Below are 22,163 nucleotides of genomic sequence, written 5' to 3'. Positions count from 1 at the left end.
TTTCTGCCTTAGTAGTGGGAGGGAGAACTACTTGGCTTGATTCTGAGCAGCCAGTTTCATGGAAAGGGTTAGGCAACCTAATTTCCTGGCCTCTAAGTAAATTCTACACTAAAAGTGGATGAATAAAGTTTTGTATTTACCCCACCGATTAATGGAACTCTTTGTTTTGTTCTATGTATGCATCTCAAATTTCTGCCTTATTCGTAGGTCAGGCATGAAACATCTACAAACTTGATTTTTGCAGAAAGGATATTGCCAGTACAACAAGCATTTTTACTAAAATGAGCAAAAAGGATAGCAGAAACCATTTGCTCTATGTCTGAGATAGTACACATGAAGCAGAAACTTGTGATGTTTTAAATCAAAGGCATTTAAATCTCAGAGGTCTTCCATAGCCTGAACATCTTGTACGTCTACATTCCAGTTCTTATTAGCCTAATTCAGCTCGCCGGATAGGATGCAATGGAGGCTTTTGATATCATAGCTGATTTAGGGGAGACATTTCATGTTGAATCAGATTTCTCCTATGTATTTTCATCTGCAACAGAGCAGTGTGTGGGTATAATAGGATATAGAAACCGAGGGAGAAAGTGCATCAGAGAAAAACAGGAAGGAGGGGGAAGACACAGCAAAATTAATAATGTCTCTGCAGCTATTTATATTAGAGGCTGTGAATTTCCGTTCTGTACTACAACTCATATGCCGTAGTAAAGCTTGTCTTGAAATTCATTTTATCTTGTATACAGTATGCCAATATTCCCTGCTAGAGGCACTCTTCACTAACTAAAATTACATTTTTGGTTTAAAATCAAATATTGGAAAAAGCAAAACTACATTTTGTATAATATGTTAGGACAAAATCTTTAGGGCTATTTACAAAAGAGTACTAAGTGCCATCATGCACCCATTGCTTTTTCGAAGAAAAGATTGGCACTTCGATGGGATTTAGAGCTCTCTTTGCTGGGAGCTATTCAGGGCATCAATGCAACCCAAAGTCTTCTGTTCATTCTTAAAATAATTGCACCATAAAAGTCATCAGTGTCACTATTCCATACAGATTAGCATGCGATGCCGTTGTAATGTGCATAACAATCCTTTTTAGTTATCATGTAGAAAACGAGCAAACAATGTGAAGTAACAGTTTTAAAAGATATTCAGTAAGATGGCCGTCTGAATGGATGTTAGGATTTTTATTCTTTGCTAAAAGCCTATACATTGCTTTGATTTTACTTTTATTTTGGTATACTCAAGTAAAAAATGCTAATTAAAATCTGATATACAATCAGAGAGCATAGCCTACCTGCTGAGTTCAGTAATTCATCCAGCCATTTCAGTGCTGCACCCAACTGCTTTTTGTCTGTAATCTGGTGATCCTGGAGCATACCTGCTGGTGCTGCCAGAACACCCTCCATGCTGCCTCTCACACACAGAAAGCTTCAGGTAAAAACAAATGTCAGTACTAAAAAAATTCCTACAGCCACCAATCATAGTTAAATCCCCTTTAGAGGTCTGAATGTGATTGGCAATTCAAGAAGTAGAGACTTCATTAACTACACTCCTCTTGCTTCCTATTGACCCTCTATGAAGCTATTTATGCTTATTCTGTAGGGGATTACGCAAACCTCGTATTAAATATTAATTGAGTGCATTTTCTGATTTTAGCACACTTGCTATGTTTGCCGGAGAGCATTAGTAGCTCACTGATTGCTTTCACTTGTTGGCTGGAATTGCGCCTTAACCTTGAGAGCATGAAGCATATGAAAACAATATAAAAATAAAACTAATTTCTTTCAGATCACAGTGCATGCCATTTTAGTAATGTAGTGGCTTAAATTAAAATAAAAGAGACTAGAACACATTTCAGAGAAGGAAGACTTTGCCAATACACTATGTTTGTGGATTAGAAAATTGTTTCTAACTTTTTTATTGAGAGAAATGATTAAAGCAACCTTTACAAAAATAAATAATATCAGACTTTTAATATCTCAGCATATTTAAAAGAAAGAGTGATGAAATATATAGTAGGAAATGTTCTTTGCCATTACAGTATTTCATCCAAGCTAGTATTGCTTTCTGTACTTTTCAGGCATTTGGGTGGTAATTAGCTTCAACCACAAGTCTAATTCACCCTTTAAACTATGACATATAGGAAACAGGTAGCCTTTGCCTGTTCCGGTCAAACCTTGTAGATGCATAGTTGCTAGGCTGTAAAAAGACATTAACATCACCGCTCTTAGGTGGTCACTATTTGCTAACTTCATTGTATCTGTTATTGATCCAGAAGAGAGGAAAACTAATACTCTATCCAATTCCGCCCAAGGTAAGAAACAATGACAACTGAACACTGTACTGATTTAGTAAGCTGGAATACCTTCAAGAGCTATATCCTTTACATATGTTTAAAGTGAAACTGCCATCCTTTCTAAAGTTTTAAAAGTAAAACCATCATTACTCTAATTCAGCGTTTCTCAACTTTTTTTCAGTCATGGCACCCTTGCAAAATCTTGAGGCACCCTAGTCTAAAATGTAAGGGGGACAACCCTCACAAAAACACAGGAAAATTAAAGTTCCATCATTTGCATCAAGTCCTCCCTTTAAATCAAGAGCCCCCCTTCACATCATAAGCCCCCATTTTACTTGATAATTCTCCCTTTTACATCAGAGTCCCCCTTTACATCGGTAGCCCCCCTTCACATTAAAAGCCCATTCCTTTTACATCAGAGTCCCCCTACTTTCACATTAGAAGCTCCTCTTCATTTCAGTAGCCCCCTCTCACATCAGAAACCCCCTTTATATCAGAGAATCCCTTTTATATCAGAATCCCTCCTTTTACATCAATGAGTTCCCCATGCACATCAGAGTCCTACCATCACAAAATTTTGAGAAACCCTTGAGGAAGCCAGAAGGCACCCTTGTTGAGAAAGGCGCTCTAACTGACCATTTTCCTTAAAGATTCCTTAAATATACTATTTGTTCAGTGAACTGATTATTATGTATCAGATGCATCATCATGTGTATAATCTGCATATCTATTTTTGCTTTTATCAATTATATCTCTATCTTATAATTTGATCCTCTAATAATGTCCAATTCACAGGTAGGGAGTTTTCTCTGTCAAAGGTGCTGTCCCTGCCCAGCCTAATACTAATCTAGGTAGACTAGTCACTGCCTCTGAATTCTTAAAGCGTATAACAAGTCAAAAAATGTTTTCCCTACTTTTGGATAGCGCAGGGGGAAGGATTAGTCTCCGGACTGGTTTTTATTGCAATCCAGGGCTCAGTCAGAGAGATATATCCTCATTTCCTGTCCTGGTCTCAGCGGAAAGGAAGTCAGGAAAAATGTTGAAGGGGGCTCTAGCCTTTGCCTACTCTATTAAAGAGATTCATTTTTTTCTTTCTTTCTGTGTTGTGTTGCTGTTAGAGATTTCCCCTCACTTCCTGTCTGGTAAAATGTTGCCAGCAGAACAGGAAGAGAGGGCATATCTCTCTAAAGGAGCTGCATATAGCAGAAAACCCTGACAGGGATTCTAATTCTTCCATAATCTATTCAAAACTGAAAAAAATAAGTTTTGGCTTGACATATGCTTTGATTTATTACTAAGAATTTCTTTGGTGTTGTTAACAGTGTGTTGAGGGTGTGTGTGTTTGTGTGATAATTTTCTCATTTGGTTTAAGAAAATAACTGTGAACTCCAGAAGGAATATCTCCTCTCTTCAACACCAATTATAAGAAGCATTTAGGTGACTTTGACCCTCACCAACTCCTATGTTTCGCATGAGGGAAATGTGTTTTGTTGGACTTAAAAGACTAATGAAAAAAAAAAAACGAATCTTAAAATTGTTAAACATTTTCTTATTTTTTGCACCGCAGGAACAAAATGTGAGAAAACATTACTGATTAATTTTAATACAAGTGCTTAGAAATGATTTTGCTTTTAAGGGCTCCAAGAAATTGATTGTAATGATAAGCCCTAAATGTTGGTGTTACAAGTTGATGGAGTAAATTTGAAGTCATACACATTTTTTTAAAACTTCTATTGTAGTTGCTTGAAGCACTTTCAGATAAGACCCGACAATATGTCAACCTAACCCATATTATTCAGGAGGTATTTTGTCTGCTCTTTTATATACCACTGACCTGTTGAAGAGAACATCTCAATCTAGAGATATTACATAAAACACATGGGTATACCGCAAAGTAGACATGTCAAATTCAAATTAAGCTAAGCGTCAAACAACAGAACCTCTCCCTCAGGCTGACTGAATCAATATTCACAGCAGACGGAGTTTCATCCAAATCAAAACAATGGCACTTATAAGGGGTTATTCAGTGAGAGGAGTAGGTTTTTACTTTTAATATATTTGTGATATAAAAAATATGTATAGAAAAGGCACTCACAATACAGGGTCAAGTAAGGTGCATCAACTTGTGTGCCAAAAGTAGGAAGCTGTGCAGAATCATATCCATACTACAATTCATACTAAATGTGTATTAAAGTGACACTAAACTAAGTACCTTAACTATTAACAAAAATGTATCTTATTTGTGTATCACTTGGCTGTAGATCCTCAAATCATCTCTGAAATCATGCTGACACTGTTCTTCCTTGGGTGGCTACTTTTGTTCCCCATGGTCCCTGTGTGTTGTAGGGTAGCCACAGCTTCAAGCTCGCTCTTGTGATGGACTACAGTCTCAATAGAAGTTAGTAAACTAAATATTATTATCATTATTATTACATTGTATTTACATAGCGCCAACAGTTTGCGCATCGCTTTACAAATATGAGATTTGTAGTCCATCACAGGAGTGAGCTTGGGGCTTTTCAGCACACACGGGGACCATGAGGCCACCCTCCAGAAGGAAGGACAGTGTCAGCATGAATTCAGAGATGATTTGAGGATCTACAGCTGAGTGATACACAAATAAGATACATTTTTGTTAATAGTTAAGGTACTTGAATGCATTTTTAAGGTGTAACTCCTGAGTTTAGTGTCAAGAGAATATGGAGGCTCCAAGTACTGACCTCTCTCTCTCTGCTAATGCTAGCTGCCTGCCTGTCTTCCTGATCCAATGGCTTCAATACTTTGAGTCACCCAAGTGGAAAAAGTATGCAAGTGATGTTTTGATATCCCTCTCAGTTTCTTAAGGGGTTATTCACAAAAGGGTGAAGAGTTAGGAGAAGGCAGGAGTAGTGAACAATCTAGGACAACATAGCTGATTTGGAAAAGTGAGCTGAATTGGATAATTTTTCCAAATCAGCTAAATTGGCCTGGATTGTTCACTTCTCCTGCCTTCTCCAAACGCTTCACCCTTTAGTGAATAACCCTGTTAATCTACATGCTGGTTCCAGGTCAATGAGTCAAAGGGGTTAATTTGGCAAAGGCAAATAGGCTGTTCACTTAGTTTAGTGAATGTGGTGAAATTTCACTTTGCCTAGAATACACAAGGAAAATGAAAAACAAAAAACCTGTATTTTTGTTTGCACATGACTGGATGACATGACTCATTTACTAAACTAAAGGGAAACTTTCCATGCAAAGTGCAAATTCCCTTGCCAAGTGAAATGCCTATTTGCCTTTAGTAAATCAACCCAGTTTTAAAGCCAGACAACTAGTATTTTAAGGTCAGCAATGGTAGCCCATGTGTTTTTCTTAATACGGGTTTGTTTGTAAGCGACCCAGTCACCAAAATGAAATTGCCGAAAAAAAGATTTGCCTGTAGGAGATAATATATAATTACCTCTCCTGATTCCTGCATGCGTCTCTTACTCTTGTGTCACCTACTGTGCGTAGTGGTTTCTTCTGCTGACTTCCACTTCACTACAGGACACAGTAGGAAATACTGAGCTCAGTGGCAGGCCAGGAGATTGGAACTACTGCAAGTGTCAGTTTCTGAAAAGACCTCAGAGAAAATGTTCTCATTATTGGAGAAGTATTTGGCCTCTGGATAGATATGTATTTACTCTCTTCTTTTAGAGGGTACTCTTTGGGCAATTTAATTTTGGCGTCAGGGTCGCTTTAAGGCCCCACACGCACTGATCTCAGAGTACTTTTCTGACACCCAACAAGCGTTCCCAGTGCTCTAAGCAAATGAGTTGAACTGTACTACATTAAAATGAACATGAATTGCAACTGTCAAGGTGAGTACAAATAACTGAAAACTCACAGACACCAACTGGAACAGAGGAAAATTACTTTACTGAAGCAATTACTTTTTCTGATTGATGGATGAATTGAAAATACATTTGCAAACACAGGGTGAAATTTGATGATTTGTTCAGAAAAACAATATAGTTTTCCGTTTCCACCGCAATACTTTGATTTGGTAATCGTAACCTCGACTGACAAATTTCCTAGGTAAGTGACAAGATTCACTCATTAAATGTAACAAAGAAGAAGCCGCAAAGCAGCAACTGCAGATTAGTATGTGATGCTCAAGTCAGAGGTTAAAAAGATATTTGTTGTAAAACCCCAAATATAGCTGTGTAAAGAAGTAACACAATAAGGCAAAATGAACTAAAAGTATGGAAAGTGGCTGCTATATCACTGAGGACCACCTACTGCACTGGATCTGGTTAAAATAAGCAGAGCACAGTATACCTTCCTCAGTCTAGCGGCATGTTTCCTAGGTCTCACGAACAGGCTTAAACCCCGAGCGTACTAGCCAAGCCCATTCAGGCACAGCCACATGATGTGGCTGAATTCTTGAAGGGCTGGTGAACACTATGGCAGTTTAGAAACATTGAGCAGCTCTACTCTATTGTCTTTAATGCCGCTGCTTGAACCTCTGTGCCTGGTAAAGCTTCCACCGGTGCCTTCACTGAGCAATAGGTAAAAAACAGACACTCGCAAGGGGAATCTGTCCATCCAGTACTTTATTTGTAATAAGGCATAGCAGCAGCAAACAAATAAATGCTTACATGTTTCAGCCCCCAAACTGGGCCTTAGTCGTAGCACTTAGTCTGGTGAACACTAGGGACAGACACCTGTGCACCATTTGTGGCTGTGCCCCTTTGTTACTGCTCCAGACTTTCCGGCTCTGGTCGCCTGTATATATTTTGGTCATGTTCCCCCATTCTTTTTGCCTGGTATTCTGCAGTTCCGCCGCTCCATTATGCCTGGTATCCTGCTAGGTGGTCACAATGTGCCAGTACACATGGTAATTTGGTTTGTAGTTCTGCTGCTCCAGTCTTGCATGGTATTCTGGTACACTATCCTGCAGCTTCTATCTCACCTGGTATTCCAGTACGCAAGTCCTGACGATCCAATTCACTGGTATGCTATACGCCACTCCTGCTACACCTCTTCCAAGTGGCCTAATGGTACTGGGAGAACTTGCATTTTCCTGCTACGTCTGCTATTATCTGGGGTAGCTACCTAAGGATGGGGCACTGCAAAATTAATGTCCACCTTCGGTAGTTTTAGTGAAAACCCTCCATTCCTTAGACTCCACTCCACTCCCCAGTTGTAGCCAATGTAGGGCCCTATACGCTGCAGTCGCTCATTTCATGACAATCATGCTTTAATACCATCTAGAGTTAAGCTGGATTATGGCAGTGCTACAGAGAACCCGCTGTGAGAATCCTGAAAGTATGAAAGGGAAATTAACATATTTCTATATACAATCAAATAGAATGCAACTAAAGAATTTTCCATTAAACCAGTATATCCCTCTAGCCTCAGATTTGTAGGGTGAACTGCCAGTTCAATTTGTAGGGTGAACTGCCAGTTCAATTTGGAGCACCACACATTGAATGTTTATGTAAAACTCTCAGAAATACCTTCTTTTATATGCTCTTTATTGGTCTGCTAAATATACATACCATTGAAAGTGTTTTGTTATATCTGTTTGATAAGTGCTGACCTCGTGCTGTAAATGCCAGAGGCAATTGCTGCCCTTTTTCTGCAATTGCTAGTTGCCTGGCTGCATAAAATTGTAATACTGCTGAAATGATACAAGTATGAAGCAAATGAAAGTGAAGCCAGGATTCCATATCTAAATGCTTGTTTCTGGCTGTTGGCTCAAAGCATTTGCACAACAGTCACAGATCAAGTGATCTCAGAATTCAGCAATGGCCATTGATGTTTGTCACTCACAAAAAGTTTCTTTTGATTTCAGTAACTAGTAAAGAGTTTATGTTTCAAAGGCAAATAAGGTATTCCCTTACTGGGGTAGTAGGGTCAAGCCAGTAACAATATATTTCTATAGGTTAGAGCGTCCTTCTGCTTATGTTAACTTGAACACTTTTGCCTCATGACAGGTTTATGTTAATGCTGAGCCTCAGGTACAAATTATTGCAGCTCTTTTTTATTAATACACCGATATTATATTTTTTCGAAGCTGAACTACAGGATATATAAATATTTTCTAAATAAAAGCAGCATTTTTATTCTTACTTGAGTCTTGGAGGAGGGTTTATGAGCCATTTGCACAGTGTCGTGATCTGCAGTATATTATGGCAAGTAATGGAGAAGGGGAGCTTAGGAAATCCCTATGCTCATCAGCTCCATCTAGTGGCCATATTGTGCTGTTAGTCTCATTTGCATAGCTGCTCGCTATGCGAATGGTTTATAAATCACCCATCTGGTTTGATTTGTGTATTTCTTCCAGATCCAGTGTGAAACGTTGCCTTTGTTCAGGAGCAGCCGGGTTGGGGGGCTCTTAGCAACCTGTGACTCTGTGTGGTGCTGCCCAGCTCACTGACTTCACTAGTTGCCAGGAGATGAGCGGGGATGCTCTGGCTTGCTTTCCGCCTAGCTCCTGGAAACCAGTGATGTCAGTGACCTGGGTGGGATGCCAGACAGAGCCAGTGACTGCCTGGTATGGCATCCACCACTGCCCCTGCCCTCTTTGAACAAATTATTATTATACAGGATTTATATAGCGCCAACAGTTTGTGCAGCGCTTTACAATATAGGGAAGACAAATCAGCAACGCATGCCTCTCCCCGCACCACTGACCCATTCCCGCACAGCACTCCCCCCCACCACCACATTGGTGAACAGAAAGTGGGTTTATATCTGTGGTGGCTATTACAGAACACATTTAAATGTAAGTTTTTGTACATGGAGTTCAGCTTTAAATACAAGCTCTGTAAGTACCTGATTATGACTTGGAATAAGCTTCTTGCAGTCCCCTCTAAAGCAGACTGGGAGAGGGAGTGGAAAAACTGCAAGCTAATCAGGTAAGCTGAATGCAAATGTGTTGACAATGAACATAATGATTGGAGGAAAGAGACGTGTAAGCACCTAATCAGTCTGTCGCTGCTTCTTTGCTCTCCAGTCAGTAGGCTGGGGTGGAGAGAGTACACTACTGTATTCCATCTGTAGCCTAGAACTAGTGGGGTCATCCACATGGCTAATCTGTGTGGCAGGGCTTTGTAAATCTCAGAACTAAATGAATAGAAATACATATGCTTTGGCAGGCAAAACAGCTCCCACATACTGTATGCATTTATCTGTGTATATAGCTTTATTGCCTTGAACCCAGCTTTAATAGGGCCAAGTATATGACCTGCTAATGAAATCACCTTTGGGATTCTACAGGAACACTCATCGGTTCTGTACACCTTGCTGTGTTCAGCTTTTTAGGATCCTGCACAGCATATTAGTAAGAATCCCCTGGGTGTTTTCTCCCTGAGAGCTATGTGAGGACAAGCTGTTATTTGCTGAAAGGCTTGCAGTGATCGGACTGCACCAGGCAGGGGCAGCAGATCCATATTTCACTTCTGCTTCTAGCACTGCATTTGTATGCATGCACTACAGGTTGTGTGCAGGGAAAACATAGATAATGTAGGTAACAGGGGTAGCAATGCAATTTAATTAAATTAGATGGTTTTCCACAGATGATATGTGTTTATTTTTCTAAGGTTCTTATTTTATGAATAAAAATAAGCATCAACAATACAAAGCCAAGCTCCAAAAGGCTGCTCCTTGCAATAATTTACAATGGCTTAACTTGCATTTCAGCAGCCTTTAATGTTTCAAAGTCTATTTGATGTCATGAAACAATCTCTTGCTATGTCTAATAGAAACAGACTGTGCAACATTAATCTTACTATAAATGATGTAATGAAAAAAATACTCATTCTTTGAGTCAACAGTTCATTTGAGCAAAGACTAGCACCATGTTACAGCCCTATGTTGACATTAATATATATGGACCCTGACAGCAAGCCAAATATACTAAAGCATGTATATTTATCATGAATCTATATATACAAAAGATTAACTAAATGTGTTCATTATGCTGCTTGTTCCATCAAAAAAGCATGGCTTAAGAGTTCTCACTTGGTTAGTATGGACTATCTTTACCATAAGGGCATCCAGAGGCCGGGTGTCACACAGAGCGGATACCGGGTGACACCTCACCGTGCTGTCATCACGCATGCTCGTGACATCACCACGCACCTGCCAGATGATGTCATCATGCATGCGCTGCCATCTTTGTGATACTTGCCGGCAGTCATCTTGGTGATGGCAGGCAGAGAGAGGAGGGGACGTTCACCTGGCGGGATAAGGTACGCCGCCGGGTCCCCTCCTCTCTCCTGCAACTTTCGGGCTCTTGGTCCAAGACTTTTCAGAGGGGGTGACACCAAAATGAGTCAGTCATTTTGGTGTCACCCTTCCAATGGTGTTACCCGGGTACGGGCCGCACCCCCCTTGTGATGTCACTGCTTTACCACTAGATGTTCTGTTCCCGCTACACGTACCCTGTGATCTGTATGTAGTTTGACATGCAGCTAAACACTTATATTTTGTGTTAACCCAGAATGAGTGAAAATTTTATGTTTTATTAACAAAACATGGTGGAGTTATACTGCCTAAAGGGATTTGGGTGCTTTCCTCCAGACACTTAGAATGGTAGTGGATTCTCTTCTGCTCTGTTCTAAAATGGAAGCTGAATTTCCAGAATGCTCTTGTTTAATTTTCTTTGAGCAGGAGGGTGCTGGGAGTTATACCATAGAAAAACAGTCTATGCAACTGTAAATAGAGATGTTTCTCTACTGCTCCATCTAGTGGCCAATTTTGATAAGGGCAGCTAGATAAGCCTATAATTCCTGCAAACTGAGGGCAGACCACTATTGAGCTGATGGATATAGCCGTAGCTTCGTCTAATCCTTCGGCTAACTTCGGATTACTGCCAATTCCTTATTGGAGTGCGAGTGACTTTATACATATACTTATCTTGGATTGCAGAGGCATCTGCAGTCACTTTGGCACCCACCCGACTCTAAGGGTATTATTCGGTCAGGAGTGCGATGGTACACTGGATTTTGCACTGAGAGGGTTATTCACTATTGAGGTGATGTATATAGCCGTAGCTTCGTCTAATCCTTTGGATTACTTGGATTACTGCCGTGGATGAATTAAAAAAAACATTTTTTTGGTGTTTTTTTTTTTGAAGGACTTGTCAAAAACCTTTTTGTTTTGTTTTTCTCAATTGAAGGATTTTCTTAAAGTCTGGTCTGTTTATTTACTTTTTACTTTTAACCCTTTAGTGAATGAATAGGGGTACAAGTACCCCTTACTTATTCACAAGGGGGGCAGCATCTGGGTGCCCCCTTTATGAAAGGGGGTTCCCCGATGCAAATAAGGCCCCCTGCCCACAGACCCCCACAACCAATGGGTCAGGGCTTGTGGGGAAGAGGCCCTTGTGCCCATTGGCATGGTGACAAGGTCCTTTTCCAGGGGGGACCCCTGGAAAAGCACCCTCCCAATGCTGAGGGCATGTGGCCTGGTATTGTGCAGGAAGGTGGGGGGGGGGTAGGGGGGGGGGGGGGGCGCTTGCTCATCCCCCCTCTTTCCTGCTTTGCCAGGCTTGTGCTCAGATTAAGGCTCTTTAGCTCTGGTTGTGAACTTTAGGGGGGGAACTCCACGTTTTCCCCCCTATTTTCTGGGATTGGAGTTCCCTCTTAAAATTCCTACCAAAGGGCCTGGTATGACTTTTGGGGGGAATCCCATGCACTTTTTTTTACTTTTTAACTCGGGGTCCCTCTTAATCTTCCTACCAGACCTAAAGGATCAGGAGGGGAATCCCATACAATTTTTTAAAAACATTCCTTTGTTTAATTTTTTTTATTCTGCTTGCTGCTGCCGAGGTTGCGAGCAGAATAACCGAGCCGCTTGCCGTTCGGCGTTATTCGGCTATTCACTCACTGACTTTCGGCCCCTATGAGAATAAGGGCGAATGGCAGTGAGTGATCTGCCGGAGGTTCGGCTCAGCTGATCCAGATGTTGGATTGGCTGAGTTGGACATATTCTTCTCTTCAGCTCAGCCGAACATGCTGAGCATGTTCGGCTGAACTAAAGGGAGCCAAAACCAGCCGATGTGCGGCTGACATCAGCCGTACAGGGGTGAAGTGAAGTGTAATCTGGGAACAGGAAGGCATTCAGAGAAGGTAGGTAGGGAAGGGCAGTCATCACATCAGACAAAGATTAGACTGATTTCATATGAATAAACTGAACATGTGCTTGTCTAATGCAAGGTAAAGCATCAGGTTAACTTTAATGCTGGCCCTACAGCCCTACAGCTGCATATATTAACCTTTTTTTCTATACCCTGCCATGCTGTTCGCCTTTGGGAGCGAAGAGACCAAGCACCATGTAAGATCTAAGTTAAGACACAGGTCTATTAACTTTTTCCAATTTAACAGTGCTAAGGGCCAATTGCCAAGCAATATTGCTATTATGTGGGAGTAAGAGGGTGAGTTATATGCTTCTCGGTGCCTAGAAGTACTGAAAATGTCACTTTACTTCTACTGGCAAACAGAGCAGCACTGGAACAAATTAAAAGATATGTATGAGTAACTGTGGGGGCTGGCAATAAAATGAACCTATTGCTTTGTCCTGTTTGAGCAAAGCATAGGTTTACATTAGGATCAATTGAACTAGCAAAGTTTGGACAGGTAACAGGCTGAGAAGTGGAATCCAGAAGATAGATCTGACCAATTACAGGTTTCTCAAAGCCAGCGCTTCGCAAGTCCACAGATGTGAATTTTGAAAAGTGTGCTATGTCATTAAGGAAAATGGCAACATGCCCATGATGCAGTAACAGACACTACAGACAAAATGAAAGATGTCAGTTGGTGGAAAAGACACGTCCCATAAGACAAGACTGCTGGCTGCTTACACTTTATGTTGTCACCTTGTGCTATGCTTGCTGTAAAATATACTGTTTGCAGGAGTTTCAGTATTTTTAAAGATGTGGATTCTGATTTTCTAGGGCCTTTGCATACTTTTGTTGTGCATAGAGGGAGCTACAAAAGCCCCCTAATCAAAAACCTTACCAGACACAGGAATAGTATGCACATGCCTAAAACACCTTAATGTGATTTCTACATCTTGAGTCTCATCCAGACGTACATTACTGAAAGAAACTGCACCCTCTGCACCAAAAGTAGTTTTACATATGGCTGGTGAAACATAATCTCTGTAATCAATTCTCCTCCTTTAACATATTCAATATTTTTTTTTACTATCGCTGTTCATCTCTGAATACTACACTTTTTAACTACAATATTACAGTGTATATAGATATAGATGATTTTTAGAGTAAGGTACCAGCAGCCTGACCAACAATGTGGCCCAGATCATTCAAGGGAAGTGAGCTCTCCTATCTCACCCTCTCCCTTTCTACACCCACCTTGGCTGACTACCAGCTTTGGCTTCTGGATTTTATCGTTGACCTTCCTGTGTCTTGTGGTTATACCGTCAGCCTCATGATTGTTGACCGTTTTTCCAAAATGTTCATTGCATACTGTTAAAGAAACTGCCCACGACTCAGGTGTTTGTCTTAGTGTTTGCATGGGAGGTCTTCCGTTTACATGGTATACCCAGGGAGGGAGTCTCGGACTGGGGTAGCCAGCTCATCTTTAGGTTCTGGCAAGCCTTTTGCACTCAGTTGGGAATTCAACTCTCCTTCTTCTCAGCCTATCATTCGCAGTTTAATGGCGCTGCTGAGTGATATAGCCAATGTCTTGGACCATCATGACAATTGGGCTAATCTGCTTACCTGGGCAGAGTTTGCTAGGAATAGTGCTATCAGCTCATCCTCCCAAATGTCCCCATTCATGGCCAACTACAGGTTTCAGCCAACTTGGTGCATTCACACCTCAGAACATTCTGGCTTTGGAGGATCATCTTTGGGAGCTCTGCTCCAATTGGGTGCAGATTCAGAATTCCCTTCATGTCTCTATGCAGCATCAAAAGCTCCAGGTCAAACGTGGGTTTCTATCCGCTCCTATCAGGTCAGGGAAAGGGTTTGGTTGTTATCCCATAACTTCAACCTCAGAGTGCCTACTCTGAGACTGGCACCCCGTTACATTGGGCCTTTCCGTATCCTCCGTAAGGTCAGTTGGGTTGCCTACACTCTTGATGTCCCTGCTATCATGTGTACAGTATCTCCAATGTTTTCCATGTATCACTCCTGAAGTCGCTAGTGTGCAATCACTACACCACTCCTCCTCATTATATGTATATTTCTATGAGATACAAAGAATTCTTGACCCTCATCGGTGTAGGGATCATGTCCAATTCCTGGAACACTAGAAAGGTTACACATTCTTGGGTTTCCTCCTCTGATGCTCATGCCCCCGCTCTCCTTTGTGCTTTCCATGCTCGCTTTCCCCATAATAATGCAACTCCAGTTCACTATCTAATCATCAGTGTTTTCACTTGATTTCCTATCTGGCGTTTGTTTAGAACTACCAAGTGCTCTTTGTGGCTCCTGTGCTCCGTACATGATCCTGGCTCTCTTTTCTGATCTCTTGGTTCCAGACTCCGGCTATTGTACTCGTTTATCCTGTTCTCTGCGTTCCCAGACCTGGCTTGGCTGATTACCAGCTTTGGCTTCTGAACTCTGGCTCGGCTTTGACTACGTCTTGGATTTACCTATTTTGCTATTTTGTTTATTGTTGCTTTCAATAAACTCCTTTATTTTTTAACCTGCACTTTTAGTTTCTGTCTGGTTTCTTGGTTCCCTGACAGAAATAACACATGAAGGTTATTAAGGAGTTCACCCTGCTCGCATTCGGAGAGTACCTGTACACTCAGGATACAGAGAAGGGAGCTGCGTCCCAGGCTGTGCTGGCAAAGACGGGATGGACAGAGCAAAAGGAGCAGGCAGTAGACAAACATAATCAGGAGAACTAAGCCGAGTTGGTACACAAGAAATCAGTCCACAGGAAGTCAGGTCAGGAACAAATGCACAAATGGGGGCTCGGAAACAGAGTGTTGCTCAAGCAACCAGACGCTGGTCTGAGCAGGATTTAAATAGGGAGAGAGATAGGAGGCAGGACAGGAAGTAGCAGGAAGCAAGGTATATTAACCATCAGGTGAAGAGGCAACACCCATAGCTGCTAGCTCAATGCAGCAAGAGCAGAGCACATGATTGTAGAACCACAGTTGTCAGCAGACTCACAGCAGTAAAAAGGTAAAACAAAATGCAAACCAGTGAAGCACAAAACAGCTTTGTGCTGGACCTTACCTCCATCAGGAATCCATTCCATTTTGACTCCTTACCCATGTTACCAGACCTGAGAGACAAACTGGCTATTCCCAACGTCCATGCTCTAACTTCCCACAACACAGATTCTGCTGAGAAACTGCTTAAATGATACTGAGAAACTTATATTATGAACGTCTTAACTGTAGAACATAACGTCTCAATAAACAACTTAGGCACTCACCTGAACAGGAAAATTGCTACTCAATTTTTTAATGCATATTATACTGTCCAGTAGTCTTTTTAAGGGTCTCCTAAGCATACCATGATGCAGAAAATCCCCAGGGGGAACATGGTGCTCACTTTGTGTCCCTCTCAGTGAAGGAACTTCATTAAATGATCAAATAGTGGCCCTGGGCAACTCCAGCACTCACGAAAGATGTTACTCAAATGATTGCCCACAGAATGACCTTCACCAACCTGCAACTAGCACCCTTTCTGCTAAATTGGATGAAAATTCATAGAACAAGAATAAGTTGCCTAGCTGTCTCTGAATTCAGCACTAACTCTTAACAAACATCCATCAAGTAATTGTTGTGTCATAAAACCAATGCTTGCTTATTTTCCAGATGATTCACTGCCTGCTCAAGCTTAGCCATCTTATGCCCTGCAGGAACACAACATGGCATTGTAAAGCCCACCATTTTCAATAGGGATGAAAGAGTTAAGCCACTCACCAGGGATTGGTAGCCCATGACAGTTTATTGCCAGAGATCCTGCCCCAAATTGGCTCCTACATGCGACAAGTGTCACCAAGTAAGAGGCATACTTAAATAGTGGGAAGGCACAGGAGGAAGAGAACGTACATAGGTTACATAAGTATGGTAAAAATAGGATTTTTTCTCTATTTTGTAAAAAAAACAAATATATATTATTTTGTATGGGGTTAGATGATTGTAATATCAACATGTGTATAAAGTATATACTTTATACACATGTTAAAGGAGAACTATGGGGTCAGTGTTTTTCCCCATAGTTCTCCTTTAACATGTGTATAAAGTATATACTTTATACACATGTTAAAGGAGAACTATGAGGTGAGTGCTTTTCCCTCACCTCATAGTTCTCCTTTAACATGTGTATAAAGTATATACTTTATACACATGTTAAAGGAGAACTATGAGGTGAGTGCTTTTCCCTCACCTCATAGTTCTCCTTTAACATGTGTATAAAGTATATACTTTATACACATGTTAAAGGAGAACTATGAGGTGAGTGCTTTTCCCTCACCTCATAGTTCTCCTTTAACATGTGTATAAAGTATATACTTTATACACATGTTAAAGGAGAACTATGAGGTGAGTGCTTTTCCCTCACCTCATAGTTCTCCTTTAACATGTGTATAAAGTATATACTTTATACACATGTTAAAGGAGAACTATGAGGTGAGTGCTTTTCCCTCACCTCATAGTTCTCCTTTAACATGTGTATAAAGTATATACTTTATACACATGTTAAAGGAGAACTATGAGGTGAGTGCTTTTCCCTCACCTCATAGTTCTCCTTTAACATGTGTATAAAGTATATACTTTATACACATGTTAAAGGAGAACTATGAGGTGAGTGCTTTTCCCTCACCTCATAGTTCTCCTTTAACATGTGTATAAAGTATATACTTTATACACATGTTAAAGGAGAACTATGAGGTGAGTGCTTTTCCCTCACCTCATAGTTCTCCTTTAACATGTGTATAAAGTATATACTTTATACACATGTTAAAGGAGAACTATGAGGTGAGTGCTTTTCCCTCACCTCATAGTTCTCCTTTAACATGTGTATAAAGTATATACTTTATACACATGTTAAAGGAGAACTATGAGGTGAGTGAAAAGCACTCACCTCATAGTTCTCCTTTAATATTACAATATTTCTATCCCTCTAGACTTTCTGGATGAGGGCCACTTGTGACTTGTACGACAGTGATAACAATCAAGACCAGCAGTAATAAACCAGACTTGTTCTTATGAAAGGGCCACATAGGCTAGGGCCTAGGCCTGCCTTATGTTTTACTACTCACTAAAATGTAAACATGTGTATATACACTACATGCATTCACCACCTAACTGCTCTTCATGTGAGGCCATAGCATTCACCCTGGCTGTCTAAGTCTACATGCTGTACCTCTTCAATATCCCTTTATTGTTTTGCTTTTTCTGTCTTTCAATGAGTATTAGTCAGATTTTCAATTTCCCAGCTAAATGCTTTTTTGTAAACCTTTGGGCTTTCTTGGGAACATTACTGAGATTGCCTGAAATTGATGTTGAGCAGGTGCGAAGAGTACAAACAGATTAACTCTTACCTTGTCATTAAACTGTCTACAGTACGCTGAATAACAATGAATGTCTGAATAGTATATAACATGTCACATCTAAGGATAGGCTATACTAGTGAAGATAACTAGATTTTCCTCTTATAAAATGAGTATGATTGTTACAAGCTCCAGCCTCAAGTTTTAAGGTGACAGATCACATAGAACAAAAGGGATTCCAATTCCAGAATAAATCCTAGAGGACCATTTTGAAAAAATAACCCATATTCTATAATGTGTATTTGCTATAAGCACTCCCTAGTCATTTGATAAGTAAATTGCTAGGACTCCCTAACTGCCTCTGAAACACTACACCAAAGTGCCTTGGTTTCTTTATTTTATTGTTCATGTATATTAAAGGTTTTGTCTTGAAGCATTTACTTTGAAGTGGTCTTTCTTGTTGAATGTCATGGCATATACCTACAAGGCTGTGATGAACATGTTATTTTACAACAGTTCAGCTAAAATTAAACTCAACAGGCAGTAGAAAATTAGAAATATGCCCCCTGATTTACTCATGTGGGGGTATGCTGCTTTGCATGCTGTTCTCTTCATATAAAGTAAACTTATACATTTATATGTCTTCTTTAAAAGTAAAGGAAAAGAAAATAATTCATATTACTATAGTATAATAGTCAGTGGTGTATTTTGGTTTTGTGCTGCACTAGGCAAGACTAAACCCGGGCACCCCAATCTAAATTTGCCCCACCCCTTCCTGTTGTATCCAGCTTTTGACAGATTACGCTATTAGTTTAGCGAGGAAACCCGATGCGGATTTTGCTTGGCCTGTCAGAAGCTGGATATATCGGGCGCCTGTTTAAATAGTAACAGGCACTCACTGTATCACTTCTGCCAGCGTCAGAGAGGGGAGGCTGAACTCGTCGGTGGATTTGGGTAAGGATGATTTTTTTTCTTTTAATGGCAGGTGAGGCTCTGCCTCATTGTTTTGGAAATGTAGATACACCTCTGGACACAAGTACAGCTAGCCGGTCATGACTGGGGGTGACATGGGGTCACTTTGTGGTCACTGCATTTAATAAAATAAAAATTAATTATGGGGACACAATCACAGCCAGCCAAAGGCAGCCGAGTGAATAACCCAGCCGAAGTGAAGTGAGCCGAACGTTGTTCGGCTATCCACTTCTGACTTGTACGGCTGATTTAAGCCGTACATCGGCTGAAATCAGCCATAAATCGGCTGCACTTCGGTCAGCCAAACATGCTCTGCATGTTGAGCTGACCCAAAAGCAGAAGGACTTTGACTCAGCATATCAAACATCTAGATCGGCTGAGCCGAAGCTCCGGCAGCTCACTCGCTGCCGTTCACCCCTATTCCTCACTGCCGTTCACCCACATTCTCGGCAGCATTCGGCTTGGCTATTCTGCTCAGTACCTCCATGCTACCGAGCAGAATAGAAAATCAGTGAAAAGGGTTAAAAAATAAAAAGGGCTGAAAAATATTTATAAAATATAAACACAGTTGTTTTTTTTATTGAAAGATCAGCGTCCCCCGGTCATTTGGGGACTCTGATCTGTCATTACAACTGGGCAGAGCCAGCCATGAGATCACGGCTGGCTCTGCCAAGCAGTCATTTACAGTGCTTACGGCCTTCAGCAGGCCGTTCGCCCCGCTTCGGCTGTCACTTTGGCTCATTCAGTTCGACTGAACCAAAGGGTTACTGCAGCCGAAGAGAGCCGAGGGATCAGCCAAAGCTATGGCTGGATCCTTCAGCTCCTTCAGGAATAACCCCTTAAATGTTTATTTTTTTAAATACTGTACTGGGTCAAATGTCAAAATAGCAGGATTGTTAATCTTGACACAACGTTTCAGAATTTAGCAAAGCAATTGAATAATATTCCATTCATTCCATTATAGAAAAATGTATCATCAGGACATAAATCAGCTAACATTATCATCTGCTAGTGGTTTAGTTTTCTTATGATAGTGTATACAAGTCAATGCAGTATTATAGTTGTGTCAGTGGCTGTTTTCCTCATGGAGAAGTTGGAGCAAAGCATTGCGGCAGTCTTGTCTGAATTTGTTAATATCAGATTAAACTAATGGAGATGACATGTTTAATCTGAAAAAGAGTCCATTTTATATATGAACAAAGCCATCTAATGACAGTGACAAGTTTAATAGGTTAAAAGATCAGTTCCTTGCGCAATTAGGTGATTGATGAATGAAACCAAAACAGATCAACTAAAGTATTTTTAGTAATTTTGTTAAGAAATTCCATTCATAACATTGTTTAGCATGCTTGTCTTCTACAGAACTGAATATACTGTATGCTTCTGGTACAGAAGGGTTCATATTGTATTTCTAACTGTGTTGCTGCACAAGGGCCCCATGACAAAAAAGGACACATCAGAGATGCTATGAGAGGAAAACAGAAAAACATCCCTGAACAGTCAGCTGTGAATGGAGAAATTATGTTGTGTTCCCAATGCCGATCCACTTTGGGCCCCTCAATACAAGCATTACATCTCATAGGAGATTTAACTGTTTATTGAGACTTCTAATCGGTGAATACATGGCTTTAAACTGAGCAGTCTTTGAATCCATCTTTGTCTCTGTGTTTCATTGATTGCTCCCAGAATTGAGGGTAACACTGATCGTCTTCATAAGGGACAGAAACATCTCTCCATACTTTCACTTTCAGTTGGTGGCAGCGGTGGGATACAGTGATCATCCAGGGTAAGTCGAATGTGTCTATTATCTTGATGCTCCTCTTCTTGCCTTGGCTCTGACTATACTGTGTCTTTTGTGGTTGAAATTGTTGAGAGATCTTTCTGTCGGCTGTGCTTTTGGGAAGCACTGAGTCTTTGGTAGACTCCAGTCTTTGGTAGACTGATAATAGGAGTCTTTGGTAGACTCCAGTCTTTGGTAGGCTGATAATAAGAGTCTTTGGTAGACTCCAGTCTTTGGTAGACTGATAGTAAGAGTCTTTGGTAGACTCCAGTCTCTGGTAGACTGATCATAGAGTCTTTGGTAGACTCCAGTCTCTGGTAGACTGATATGAATAGTCTTTGGTAGACTTATATGTTTGTTGTGTTGAGAAGTCCCTAAGGGAGGGACACAGAGGACAATCAGTGAGTCCCTAACATCCTTTGCTTTTCTTTCTATCGCTGCACAATATAGAGTATAACAATATAGAGTTTAAGAATATTGTTGTTGAATATTGTTTTTGAATAGTGTGTGAAGTTTTGTGTATGTGCTGACAGCCTTGTAGGGTGAGACAACAGCTGCAGACAATTTGTACAGACTTGTTTTTTTTTGGCCAAGCTAAGAATGGGGAAAAGCAAGTGTAGAGGTTTCAGAGAGTATGGGAGCAAGTGAGGAGGAAGATGTCTCTGAGGTTTCAGAAAGTGTGGAAGGAAGAAGCAGGGTTAGGAACAGAGGATGCCATGAGATCATTATTCATTCAGACATTTATTTCTAGTCTTAGGAATGAATCTGGCCTCATGGTAAAGCAACTGATTTCAGATTGGCCAAGTATGTCGGTGAAGGAATTTACTACTAAAGTTTTAGAGGGATGCTGCAGGTTGCTTTGATATCAAGGGAGTCACTACAATATATTATGAGCAGGGCTTACAACATTGTAACCCCCTGGATGCTAGACCCCGAGATTACACAGGGGAGTTTAGACATTGGGGCCATGGGGTTAGAGGTGAGAGAATGGGTGCTGAACCTTCTATGGGAATTAATGGGATACTGACCAAAACTTACAATACACCTCCACTTCCCATTTCTGACATTGTTAATGATCACGTACTGTTGCACCACTCATTTAAGATCATTCCCTCATGTCCTGTAAATTTGTTGGGTAGAGACCTGATAGGAATTTTAGAAATAGAAATATTTCTGACTCGAAGAGGGGGAGTTTTTGTAAAATCAACACTGTTTTTTCAGGATGAGGTTTTTCCTTCATTTCCACCAGAACACCTTGTATGGGCTGAAGACAGTTTAGATGTGGGATACATTCCTTGTACCCCCTATAAAGCTAAGATAAAACCGGGAGCCACTCCTGTCTACCACAAACAATATATTCTTTTCCGAGAAAAGGAAGAAGGTATAGCTCCAATTGTAGAACGATTCCTAAACCAAGGAATCTTGAAACTAGTTATTTCCCCTTATAATACACCAGTGAACCCAAGGGGGTCCTCAGAAGGACACAACGGCTGCCCTCTACAGCGCCTGATTACAGGGCCGCGTCTGCCTGATCCAGCCAGCCCGGATCGCATACCGAGGCGATCCGGGGTGGCTGTACCAGGTAGACGCGGCATGTTAGAGGGCCCCCTGCTGGGGCCTCCCGAGCAGCTCCTTGAAGAGTAGCGGCCGCACCGATCAC

Source organism: Nanorana parkeri, unplaced genomic scaffold (assembly GCF_000935625.1).
Source record: "Nanorana parkeri isolate BGI_ZX_2015 unplaced genomic scaffold, ASM93562v1 scaffold265, whole genome shotgun sequence".
NCBI lineage: Eukaryota > Metazoa > Chordata > Amphibia > Anura > Dicroglossidae > Nanorana > Nanorana parkeri.
This window is presented reverse-complemented; position numbering follows the sequence as displayed.